Raw genomic sequence first — 13948 nt, 5'->3', positions numbered from 1 at the left:
TTTAATTATTTCACAACAATATTTGATTTTATAAATAAGTGAAGGTGGAGTTGTACTCTTTGTTCATTCATCATTATTGTTGATATTATTTAAGTCAGAAAATGGCAAGTAGAAGTAGTTGAAAGTTATTTTAAAGGAGAAAATTGGAAATAAAAATAAAATAATTAATTATTTTGAGATTTTCAATTTTGGACGCGGGCGGTAAACAGGAAACTAATAATCAAGTGCGAAGGGCCTTACCATTTACTTAGCTGAAAATGCCTTACATATTGGACATGATATTTATGAGAAATTGGTGTCTTGAAGCAGAAAAAGATTGGTCGAGGTGTGTTTTCCCATGTCTCAAAATCACCAGTCCTGTGAAGGTTGTCTCTTTGCTTGATCACGTCATGTATGACAGAATGCAAAGCTGACCTAGCAGTTCAAAAGAATGGGGTCTGCAAGTTTCCAAATGAGCATGAGGGCACAGAAGAAATGCACTTGACATAATTTGACAAAGCAGTGTTATATATTCAACATGCAAAAGGACTACACTGCAGCACATGAATTAAAGCTTGTCCTCTCATAATATTTGGATAAAATCAATATGCAAGTTTTAAATTGCCCATGTTGTTACAGGGACTGTCTTTTGGAATTTGCAGGAGAGCATTAAATAGCTCTTCTGGGGCCTTCAAGGAGAGCTGTTTAGAGCTCATTTACAATAGAATGTGAGGAGAGAATGGTCAACTAAGGAGAGATGAAAATCACTCTCCTATATCAGATTTAAGGAGAGCAATAAAGAGCGATTACTCTCACTCTCCTCAACATGCTCAAAAGGCAGTCCCGGTTGTTTGTTCAGCAGTCCCGGTTGTTAGTAGAAAACAAACTCATATAATTGCTTATTACTGACATTAAAAAGAACATGGCAGTATGTTGGCAAAATGTCAAAAAATCCATTTTCTTGACATAATACATGTACTTTTTTAGCTTGATTACATGACACAGTATGCGTTGATTTAAAGATAAGATTTAGTTAGCTTTCATTGTCATCTCTATGGTAGCTATTATGGTATCACTATTGTCATCCATCCCTAATAATAAATATAGGCTATGCAAAATCACCTTCATTCCATGTTCTGTTTATACCACTTTTTGCTTATTTAATTTCCAAATGCAAGATATCTATGAACTTCTGCTTTTGTTTTCTACTCTGTTCATGATCTTTGATGAATTACTACATGTTTGTGATTGAAATGAATTTGTAATGATGCACAAATAATAATCAAAACTTCCTACTTACGTAGTCATGAACAGAGTGTAACAGTATTATAGGCCCTATGAAAGGGCTAGAAATCTACATTTGTACATGTTTCAGTTTATACCTTCTTTGTTACTATTGATTTTGTTATGTTGTCCATCTATTTTTCTCTTCAGCATTTACCAAGGACTTTTGACAACTGCCATTTTGATACTAAATTTGATATAAAAACAATGTTTTGAAGACTTGTGTAGTCAAGGCTAACGTTATGAAGCAGCGATATAGTAGACAAAGAAATGTGGCAAAACCTTTGAAAAATGTCACACGTTCCATATCGAAAAGAGAAGTATTTAAGATGTATGAAGAATTTCCCAGTACTGTGACAAGGAAAGGGACCTTGCTATGAATGATCCTGATAAGAAGTAAATTGGACAGAAATGAAGATATAATTGAGGGTTTTTAGTACAAGGCATTTGAATTCCGGTTAATCAGTCTTGATGTAGATTGGTCAAGCTTAAGCGCAATCGGTCAATCTATTGTTTAAATCCTGTGACCAAACCCCATGTCGATGGTGTCGAGGTGAAACTGGTCATGGTTGAGATCATTGAGTCTCTAGATTGATCCAGCTTGGTTTCAGTTGATCAATCATGATTCCTATCATTTGCATTGATTGGTCATGATTCCAGTTGATAGATTTTGCCTCACCCACATCATCATATCCCCCGACATCAAGAAACTAAAGAGATCCCACATTCACATTCATAATGCAGAATACTAAAAGTTACTTCATAAGCAAATGATTTTTCCACTGAACACAGACCAATTGTTGATCAGTATTGATCTTCTTCTGTGTGGACATATACATTCCAAACTAGTTCCTCACTCGATACTGGGTGATCTGGAACAGAAATGATGCGCATTAACATGGATCCAAATGCCTGGTGAAGAAAACCCCAATGTAAACTTGCAACTTGTAAATGGAAAGATGTTTTATCTTGAATTGTACAAAGGAAACAGATTATTGTGATTATGGTAGTAAAGTATATTGAAAGGGACATTTTACTCATTTCTAGTTTTCTGGTAACTTAGTGCATATAGTGTGTAGACAAAGTAGATCTATTTGGTGGATGTTTGGGAGGGAACCGGTATTTAATTTATTTGGGAAGGTACATAGGGAGATATAAAAATGTGATTTGGTCAAGCTATAAATGGATCATTTGTCACACAAAAATACATTCTTCATTTTCACTATAATTAAACGTTCTTGTTATTATAGCAGCTTACAATGTGCTAACTGTTGAAATATGAAAATCTTCATATTCCTGATAGTAACAGTAAAATACAAAAGAATTTGCACACTTATTTTGACTATATTTCTCAAGATGGATTTCAGTGACAAAAATGCATTTTACTTGATAATATCACATATGAACATAGATGTACTGGTGCAAAGTTATAGTGGGCGTTAAAGGAGTAATTTAGGGCTAATATGCACGGAATCTGAGGGGATGTTCTTATCACACAAAATCCCTCATGACATTGATCAAAGTTACATAGAATAGACCTGCTTTTGTCAAAAATCATCGGATTTTTGTCACTGATGAAAATGGTAAAGGAAGATGGGCGAGAATGCTTGCCAAGACATGTCTGGAAAAACCTTTCAGGTGTCTGATTGACCTTATGATATGATATTAAATTTCTCAGTGTTTCAAAGCAGTAAAATGGCCCTTTCATGTAAATTGTGATGATATTGTGAATAGCATGTGAAACTTAGATCTTCTAAGTTTATCGAAAATCTTGTGAAAATTGTTTCTAGAATGTATTATAGAGCATGCATTATTGAATGGGTCTGTGGAATGGTTCTTCAACAAAGATTTTTACATAAAAGATACAAGTTGTTGACAAAAAAATATAGTTGTGTTTTGCAAAGTTTGTTTTTAATAGTGTGTGTGTTTTAAAAAAGTATTGTTTGTTAAAGACAGCGTCAGAAATTCACATCCAAAATTGACCAACAGGTTGCCCCAGGGCATTTTGCAATACTGTTCTCCCTTTGTTTCCGTTTCAACCCAAAATTGGGCCTAAATCTTGTTTTGGTCCATTTCAGCATTGTAATACGTGTATAGTACGGTCCCATTTGTCCTGGTGACGGGAGCAGTTCAGCGGGAGAAACTAAGTGCAGATCCTTATGATCTGTGGTTAAAGCCATAATGTACAATCTTTTAAAACACAGGTCCTCCACATTTGTGTTTAAAATGATTTTTGTCAATTTTTTTTTCAAACCCGATTTTTGACACATATCCCAACTTACACCTAATTGAATTCAGTCAAATCCATTGCGTTTTGGACAACGTAGCAAATTTGAATGAAATACGTATGACTTCCACAGTTAAGCGGCTAAGATAGTGACTTTGCTTTCATTTTGCCTTATAGTTTGGCTTAAATTGATCAGAAAACTTTCCAGGCAGTTAAACTGATATTTTGGAATATTTGACAAAGAATAATAAAATTTGACCGAAATCGTTATCGCATATATTAAGGCTTTAACAATTTTGCCCCTTTGAAAATTCCAGTCAGTGCGCCGCTGATATATATTTATAAGAAGGTTAAAATGAGAACAACTAAAAAAATCTTTCAAATCTAGATCACAAAAACATGTTATTCAACTTTAAGCTACTTTAGTATACCACTAAAGAATTCAAGTGATATCTGATGATGTTGACGTCACCATAATAGTACGATCTGATTTTGATAACGCAATTTTTATTCTGAAAACCAGTTGTTTTCAATTAGAATTGCTTGTATCTGGTGCATACCGTGCATATTGTTTATCCCGATTTAGGTATTTGTTTTCAACAGGTGTGCTCGCTAAGTAAAAGCACTAAAAAGTAAAGAATATCTGGATAAAAGAATTCCATTATACAAAGTTGTTTTTACTAGCCTATATGCAAATGTGACGGGGTACTGTGTAGTAAAACAGATTGCAGATGGGTTTTTGTTTGTTTGTTTTTCACTTTCTACTAAATAAATCGGTTTGGTTTTCTTTATTGCAACTTTGATATAAAATTGGATCGATTGAGCCCATATTTATTGGTCGAGCTGCGAGTTTAAGGATATTTTAAAACTTATAATAAAGCATCACATTTTATCGTTATTGTGTTTTGGATCCAATATTTTCACACTTGGTTTCGTCAAAACATGACGTGAACACCCCGGCGTGAACATGTCCAGACAGACTAAAGATTTCAGTAGGCCTAATTTTCATGATTGTGCTTTTAATTGCATACATAAGGATGTCTAAAGCCTACGATAACAAATAAATTTCCGCAAGGAAGTTCGAACAGCAAGAATATTTACACCCCCATGGCCCATTACTGCGTTTAGTGTGTGTACAGTATAGGCCAATACCAACTAAATTAAATAGCAACGCATGATGTTTCTCCTGTCAACAAACTTTATAACAACCTTTATTTAGGGTCGAGCCAATATAGGTTATCCTACTTTTCAGTCCCATCTTTATCACTGCAAACGAGTAGGAAGTAATTTACTCGATATAACATTTTACCATTACAATATTAACATTCAGTCTTGCAACTGAACAAAGGCTACTCTTTCATTTCTGGAGGGTTGTTGGTCTTCTTCCTTTGGTCTACTTCGTGCTCCCTTACTCCAAAAAGGTATAAATACCATCAGAAAGGACTCCAGAACCTATGTGTGCATATCAGCCTTTCTTGCCGATTTAGTCGTTTTGACAAATATTTATTTATTTTATTATAACATTCGGTGAAACGCTAGGCAAAGCCCAATAATTGAGAACAATAAATTGAAGTGATGCCTACATGAATAACACCAAAATCACACGAAGAGAATAAATCAAAACACAAAAGGTACAAACAGGTACAAAACAAGCCAAACAGACAAAAAAAAGAGCAAACGGAAATGGGGAAAATACACAAAAATATAAGACATCGTCCAATTTGTTTTATGTCGACAGACATAACTGATACACACCGTCAGTCCGAACCACCGTCAGTCCGAATTTTTAGGGCTAGGGTTCCTAACCCTAACCTTAAAATTCGGACTGACATGCAGTGTAACGGACTAACGGGAAGCCAGAGACCCCATTTTCAAGCCATAGGCCTATTTGGCATTTTACGCTGTTTTTCAGCGTTTTTTTTTTAAAGTAATTTTCCTCTTTTTTGGTCTGTGGCCTCTCACACCCCTGAAATGGGGAGGGGTGCTCTAGAAGGTGTGGTATATATAACCAGACAGATACCGTAGGCCCATAGCAAGAGAAGATGAGAATCCCGGGTGTGAATCTTCTCTGGCCTACCTCGAAGCTAAAAGTTGATCCAAATTTTAAAGTGACCCATTCATCATATTATAATATGGACTCATTTTGCAGTTGGCTGAAAAATGACCCATAAAGTTTCATAGTCGGAATCGTCGACCCGCCATCCCCTGGCTATGGGGGTATTTGCATATAGGGAGGGATGGCGAGTTAGCGCAGCGGTAATTCCCTCGCTTTGCACCACTGAGGTCCCGGGTTCAAGCCCCGGCGCGGCCCAAGGACTCATGTGCATTTGGTTTATCCCGATCCATGCTCGCTCTCGCAGGATTTCTCCTGTTTCCTCCTGCTTTCCTTCACCCAGTGGAATTTGGGGAGCTGCAGAAAATGGGTGGATGTTACAATCTAAGTGTGGATAGGTTTGCGCCGGGTTCGGCAGCAACTAGCCTAGTTGATGCGATCTTATTGTGATGATTCACCACGCAGCGAAATTACAGCGCTTTAAATCCTCTGGAAAAAGCGCTATATAAATTCCGAAATTTATTTTTTTATTTATATACCTGTACATTTATATCATATAGGCCTATAGGCCTACATGCAATTATATGCGTTACTTATAATGGTTGAATCAAATTTTGGAAATATTTCGTGAATGTTGAACCATAGCCTACAGACTAAAAAGAGGATGTTATAGAATCACGAAATGCATGCACGTAACTTTTAATAAGTTTCGATTTTTGTCATGAGTGAGATCATCTGGCCATATTGACAATTAGTATAGCATGATTAGTTCAATATATAAAAACACTAAAAACTAAATCTGTTGGAAAAATTTATAGGTCAGACGTGTTGAACTTGACATGCTTAATATAAAAATCTCTGAAACACTCATACATCGCAGGCCATTTTGGGGTTTAACTTTTTAAACACGCGGCCCACAATAAAAGAACTTAAAAAATCAAACCCACTCATTTGATTATGTATCTATCAGTTTTCGTCGCCATTAATATCCAAAATGGGGTTAACCCTTATATTCATAGAAAAAACGAGTAACTTTCATCTCATGCGGAATCTCATCCTGAGGGGAACACCTCTTCATGACTCATGCGTTTTCACCATCAAAAGGTGCGCAGTATACCACCCTCATTTGCCAATAGACAAATATCCCACAATGCACAGAGCAGTTGTGTACGTTAAACAGGAAGAGATGCAAATAGATAAACGGTTAAAGTACCGATATGTTTAAACATCGTTGGCCTGGTCAACTGGCAGGTTTACACCGTTTATGCAGGAACTAAATACCAACAACTACTAAATGTTTATACTATAGTATTTAGGCAGGTAACTTTGTCCTTACATGCTAGTAGGCCTATCACAAATGTTCTTTTAGATGCCTTGGCAAGTTTTGTTGTCATGAATTTAATTATGTTATGCCATAAAATGTTGAGATTGTGTAAGATTTTATGAATAAATGGTTGTTGAACTCTTTAAAACTTGCACCATACACAAACAAATCGCTTTTAAATTTCATCAGAGTTCAGTTGGACTGATCTTGAGCTATATATGTTTTACGGTGTCTAAGGGGGTCATTTGGGTATGAAATGTCACAAAATGGATCATCGGGTAGGAAATTTTGGGAAAATGGAGCTTTCTATAAAATTTCCCAAATTTACAATACAAATTTGCTGAAATAACAGAATTTGAAAGTTTCTGCATTATTTTGTGACATTATTTTGAAACCCACATACAAGCGTCAACATTGGGGGACCATCATCCTCTCTTATCAAAATACTGGGGATGTATTTATAACCCCCTCCCCATCCATCCCTCGGGATTTACGCCTATGGCTATCAATAATTTGCCCATCTCTTGTGAAACGTTAGAAAGAGCAATTTAGGGAGCATAGACCTGGGAACGTCTAGGTAGGCCTAGTATAGGCCTATATAGCTATATTTATGATAATTTATCATTAATGCCGCCCCCGGAGTATGTTACGTTGACATTATAATAATAGTTCGAATTCTATTGACCGTCTCTACGGTCTCTACTTATGCAAAAAAAATGTAGGGCCTAATGTTTTTTGTTTCAATGTAGCCCTACCTTTTTCATTATGATATAGGCCTACACATGATTGTAAACAAAAAGCCGTCCTAACATATCGGCGTTTTCTGGGATGTTGGTGTTGTAATTCCCAGGCCTTTACTGAACTTGTTTCCATCTTTTTAATCAAATTAAACCAATTTGTTACAAAGCACTGTGGGATCGCTACAACATAGCCAGGCTGAGCAAACTTCATTGAATGAGGTCACTGATTTTCTCTTACACGTACGATGTGTGTGTACATAACACAACACGGTCTGCTCCATTCGATTCATGCTGCTGCCACTTACACGTTCTTGGTGCTATACCAGGGAAGATGCGCGGTGAACAGGAGGAACAGATAACATTTGGCAATTCGACATAGGATTTATTTCCCGGATTTATTTTATTGCCATTTTCGATTCGAATTGTTTGGACTCTCGACAATTTACCAATTTAGGTGAATATTTTGCACTTTACTAGATGTGGTATTTTATCACCCACTACATTTTGCATTAATTATGGAATATTGTTGAGACTATACGCGGGCGTTGTGTCAACGAACCATTGCTGCGTGACTAACGGGCAACTTTTGGATCACACTTGCCGTGCACTCCATTGTGCTGGAAGATATCAAATACCTGTATCCAGATCCAGGGACTTGTATCAACTGCAACTGATAACTTTAATTATTGGAATTTATTCGCGGCTTTTGGTATTAAAAGGTGAGTAAATTACTGTAAGTAAAATCGTTTTATAATTGACCAATTAGATGTAAACAGATCCGTACAGTTTGACAGAACAGTAAACAAACTGAAGAGCCAATTTATCAATACATAAACCTGATTGCAGTTTTTGGAATTTTAAATATTTCAAATCTAAATCTTATTGAGTATCTTTGTTTAGGCATATCTTAATCTTATCATGATTTAGGCCTTCACGAGACTATTGCTAGCATCTTCTCCAGTCCATCTGAGATTTTAGGTATTCGTCTCAGAGTCCATGCATGCATCTTCTCTGTCATTTTGTTTGATAAATCCGGACTATAGAACATAGAACTAGAAATGTCATTTTTAAAACACCAGGCTTATGCAGTACATCGGCATAATCTGTCTTATTTATGAATGACAAATATAGATGGTATATTGTCATTTCAATTGTTACAAATTTGCAGTATAAGAGCTTAAATAATGGTATGCCTAATATTAGCTGATATGTACATGTATCAATTGATCGAATCAATATAATAATATTATCCTGATAGAGCTGATTGAATTAATAATACTTCATGTATAACGGTAAACCGCAATCCTGTATGGTGACTTGATTGTTCGATCAGTAGCTCTGTAAATTGTTTGTCATGCAAATCTTATTATCTAATAATTTGTCATGATGATAACATGATATAAATGATTACAATTTGTACTGCCATTCTTTACATTTCTGGTTTATAAAAACAACATACAGGAGCATCCATTTAAAATTGCATGAAGTCAGGGCCTGAAGTTCATGATTCACTAAAATTGAACTCATTTTGACTTTTAATCTTTTATGTTGGTAGGTTACCATAATTTCCGGGTTTAATTGTGAAAGAATAGTATGTTTACAGTGGTTTATTCTGATAATTTCTCATCAACAACCACTGTATTTTAAGCATTTCCCAATACTTGGACCTGTAGTCTGTACATAACGATCATTGCATGCAATGCTACCATTTTTTCAATAATTCAAACCCCATACGGCTTCAAACTCTTGTGCAGACCTTTCCATTTCCATGTTTCTCGAATTTCTGCAACATTTATATAACTAAAATTGAATAAGTACAACTAAAAATTCCAAAATAGTTTATATAATCGATCAAGTATGATGTGAAGGAGAAGTATGGAATAATTATGTAAAGGGAAATCCGGGGGGAAATCTTGAAAACAGGAAATAAAAGACTAAAAATAAACTAAAAAGCCACAAAAGTAGAATAATACTAATAAGTAGTAGTTTGGACTTTACCATATTCATGAACAAGCAAAACCTCAAAATCGAAAAGCAATTTGTAAAAGATTTCACGGATGATGATGTGTCAAGTGATGTTCATATTGTAAAACCTATTGAAAGATTTAAATGATACCTGAATAAAAATGAGTGGGACAAGCAAACAATATTCAGGAAATATCTATTCAGGTACCCCATTCATTTGAAAAGTCAAATAATTTTCGGTACATGTGAGATAAGAAAATAATCTTCAATTTGATTCATGTATAATGAGATTATGAGATGTAATTTCCAAGTAAGACATCCTATATTAAAAAATGTAAATAAGACTTAAATAATATTTTTAGTAGCACAGTAGTCAATATGATAGTAAAACCATGGAAATGATTAATACTTTAGATGGACAGGCCAGGCCCGTGGGAAAATCCAATTGCAAACCATATATAAATGGAGATCTTAATATTAATTAAGGAGAAATTTCATTTTTTGTACAAATTTGCTTGGTCTAGATATTGGTTATTTAGCACTCTAGTATAGTAATGGCAGTGACATCATTTGTTTTATGTAAGAAAATAGCTCTTACATAATTATGTGTCAATATTCCAAACCAATAGACCCTATGATTAATACTTATATGCTAACCCATAACCCTACATTTCACCCTAACCCTAAACAGATAATATAAGTCCTATTCCTAACCCTAAAACTACCCCTAACCATACACCCTAACCCTATAACCCAGCCTAACTCTGACCCTAATCCTAGCCTAATCCTGTTGCTAACACTAACCCCAAAGCTAACCCTAACCATATCCCTAATCCTAATCTAAAATGTCCTATCATGGTTCTATAAACCCTAATTTTAACCTTTTTCATACAAATGACCCTTCAGACTTGGGGGCCCATAATACTATATAGAACTGTACGGATGTAGATGGTCAGGCCCCATGACTAGATGGGTGTTGGGTGCACCGGTGTTGAATATGAACTATACAAGAGTTGAGTTTGCACATTCTCCCTCCCCACCCCAGGATCCACAGATAAAAATGTTTCTTGGTTGGAGTGATTTGATCAATTTTAATGTATTATAAATTACTTCTGTTAGGATAAGGGGTATAAAATGTTCACATTTTCAAGACAAGAAGCCAGCTTTGGAATATCCATAGAATATGGTATGTATATCCTAACCCTTTAACATTAACATAACCCAACCTAACCCCAACCAAACCATGAATAAACCCTAACCTAAACCTTATTGGAAATTATTCAAAATGCAGAATTATTTCAAAAACTACATTGGTACATGTATTACTTGCATATATAAAAATGTAGAATTTGGCCAAAAAAAATGATGTTTGCTTGCCCTCAACCGACCGACCCTAATTTTGGAAATCAGAAAAAAAAAAAATTTCTATTTACTGTATAAAAGAATACCGACCCTATTTTTGAAAATCCCTGAAAAAGGTTTTTTTTTTCAAATTTGTGCATTCTGAAGATGTAAAAGAAAATGTATTTTAGAGCTTGTGTTCAACATTTTAGTTGTTTTGTAATGTTAGTTGATTCATTTTGACACCAAAATAGTCTGATTTTTCATATTTTGAGCCTTAATTAATACACACAGTAGAGTTTGCTAGTAATTGAAGAAAAAAAAAAGAAAAGAAAAGAAAGAAATCCTGACCGACCGACCCGATTGTTAAAATTCATTTGAGGGCAAGCAAACAATTTTTTTTTCTTGGACTTTGCTCCCTGTACTTTATTAGTTAGAGGGACTATAAATAGTAAATAGGTGTTTTTTTAATATTTTATAGCCTTTTTTGTGGATGTCGGAGGGTGTGGCTTATGACCGAGTCTGGAGGTGTAAAAGATTGTAATCTTCATCTGCTTTTCATAAGGGGGTTTCAATAGAATTTTTGAATACAAGATCCCTCAAGTTGTCATGTGCCAAACTGTATGCCGAACATGAAACTCCTGCAACTGAAGGCTATATCATTACTATTTAAAGGACTGTTTCCTGCAAACAAAAGTGATTCATTCCAAGAATAAAAGACTTTTCAAAATCCCCACTGGTTGCTTTTTATTTACATTCAATGCATAGTAATCACAACAAAATGTAGGTATAGTGTTGTTGACCAAGTGGGTTCAGTCCGGTGAGGCAGTGTGGTTCAATGCATCTATTCATGGGGTGTACAATGACAAGTTCAGTCAATGCAAGTGTTCACCATGCCTGATGAACCATAGACTATGGGTTTTACACAAAATTTTGAACACTCTTTGTACACTCTATAGATCCAAATCCTAGTTGTTTCAATGCATTTTAACTAATAAAGCTATGGAAATGGAACACATAATATTTTTTGTTAGGTGGAGGTGAAATTAAGCAATTAATCAATTTTCAGCATACCTAAAATTTGTGAAATTGAATTTATTAATCTTTAAAAGTAGAATTTTATTTAAAAGTGTGTTATACCACAGACCCTAGAAAGCTAAGTTATTCACATTGGGTAGTGAGCATCTTGCCCCTAACCAGCTACAATGCCACCAAACTGTTTCAGTCCGGACCAAGTACTTTCAGACGAGGTGAAAAATAATGTTTGTAATGTTTTCTGTTTCCTTATTTTATTGAATGGGTTAGCAAATTGTGTACCACTGTACTTGTTTTGCTGTTTTCACTTCACTAATCAACCATGAACATACCGCATTCAATTGTAACTATTATTGCTGATAACTTCAAATTTGTCATTTATACCAAGAGTATATTGACATTTAAAGTTCATTCAAATCATATCCGAAACTTTGTTTAGAATTTGGGATAATTTTTATATGCATAAAACATATTAAAAATAGATTTAGTCTAACTTAATGTATAATACCCAATCAACCATTTACAGTGCGACCCGAAGTCGACAGAAAACAGCTAGGTAATTATCAAAATTATTCTGCAACCATTTTTACACCCCAGATCATTTAAACTATTATCAAATGGGCTGTTTTTTTATTATTATTATTTGCACATCATTGGTCTCTTAACAAACTTTTAAAATATCACAACATTTGTCAGGCCTGCTTTTTATGGAATACTCTGTAGAATATCCTGCTAAGCTGAAATACAGACATCAGACATAATCTATCAAGATTAACATTTACAACACAAATGGATTCATAAAGCCAGAGTAATGGTTGATTTAGTTGTTGTATGCTATGCTGTAAGACTTTCACTTGTTGAAATGCTTCAGTGTATTACCAGATTTCCTGTTCTATTTTTTTTAAACCAGCAATCAGGTACTCAACACAAAATATGCAACAGTAGGTTGGGTAATGTAGGTTTGGACATCAAATAAACTTGACTACATGTAGTATGATGTTGGTAGCTTCATCAGCTTAGGCTAATGAAAGTCGATTTTGAGATTCCTGTCACCTGCCCTCACTTTATTCTCTGACCGTCACTTGATTTCATTATTGGGATTTTCTAAAAATTAAAATAAAAACTGGTCAGATTTGCACAAAAAAAGAAGATGAATATCTGTGCATTTTAATTTGACCCAATTTAAAAATACCATCAAAAAACATCTGATGGATCAAGCCATAAGAACTGCAGAGTTCTTTCATTAGGTATTGATGGGGTTTGATTTTTTTGCTTTTGGTTGTAATTTATGTGGAATATATGGGATTTGGGTGTTATTTATTTATTTATTTATTTATTTATTTATTTATTTATTTATTTATTTATTTATTTATTTATTTATTTATTTATTTATTTATTTATTTATTTATTTATTTATTTTATGTGCAATATTTTGGGTTTGGGAGTTATTTATTTATTTATTTGGTTCTGTTGCCTGATCTGCTTGTTTCCTCCATTTCTTTTTTCTTTAAGGACCCCAATGGAAATAAGCTTCAATTTTATTGAGGCTTTTTGGGCTATCCTTGGTACTCGTCTGGTGTTTACTCCATAATCCATATATTTCGTTGCTATATCTGGTATTTCATGCAATTGACCATATCTTGTATGTATTTATAATGTATATTTTTTATCATATGTGCTGTAATATTTTTATGTGAGTACTGAATAAAAATATGAATGAACTTAGTGGAAAATCAAAATTGAAACATCCATTTCATTATCAGCGATTCTGTTCAGTTTAACTTGTTGCGATAGATTGACGTCTGATAACAAATAACAACACATTTTAAACTTGCGTTTGGTCATATAATGAAAGTCACAAAATAATGAATAATGAAAAAGTTACCTCACTTTTTTCAGAAATTATGTGATGGGAAATTCAAGATTGATTGTCAGTAGCCTTATTTCATAGTGACACAAAATTGTCTAAAAACAATTCTGGTTTGCTAATAAATTTGGAA

This window comes from Amphiura filiformis, unplaced genomic scaffold, assembly GCF_039555335.1.
Source record: "Amphiura filiformis unplaced genomic scaffold, Afil_fr2py scaffold_26, whole genome shotgun sequence".
NCBI classification, from domain to species: domain Eukaryota; kingdom Metazoa; phylum Echinodermata; class Ophiuroidea; order Amphilepidida; family Amphiuridae; genus Amphiura; species Amphiura filiformis.
The sequence above is the reverse complement of the archived record's forward strand: the minus strand, read 5'-3'. Positions refer to the sequence as shown.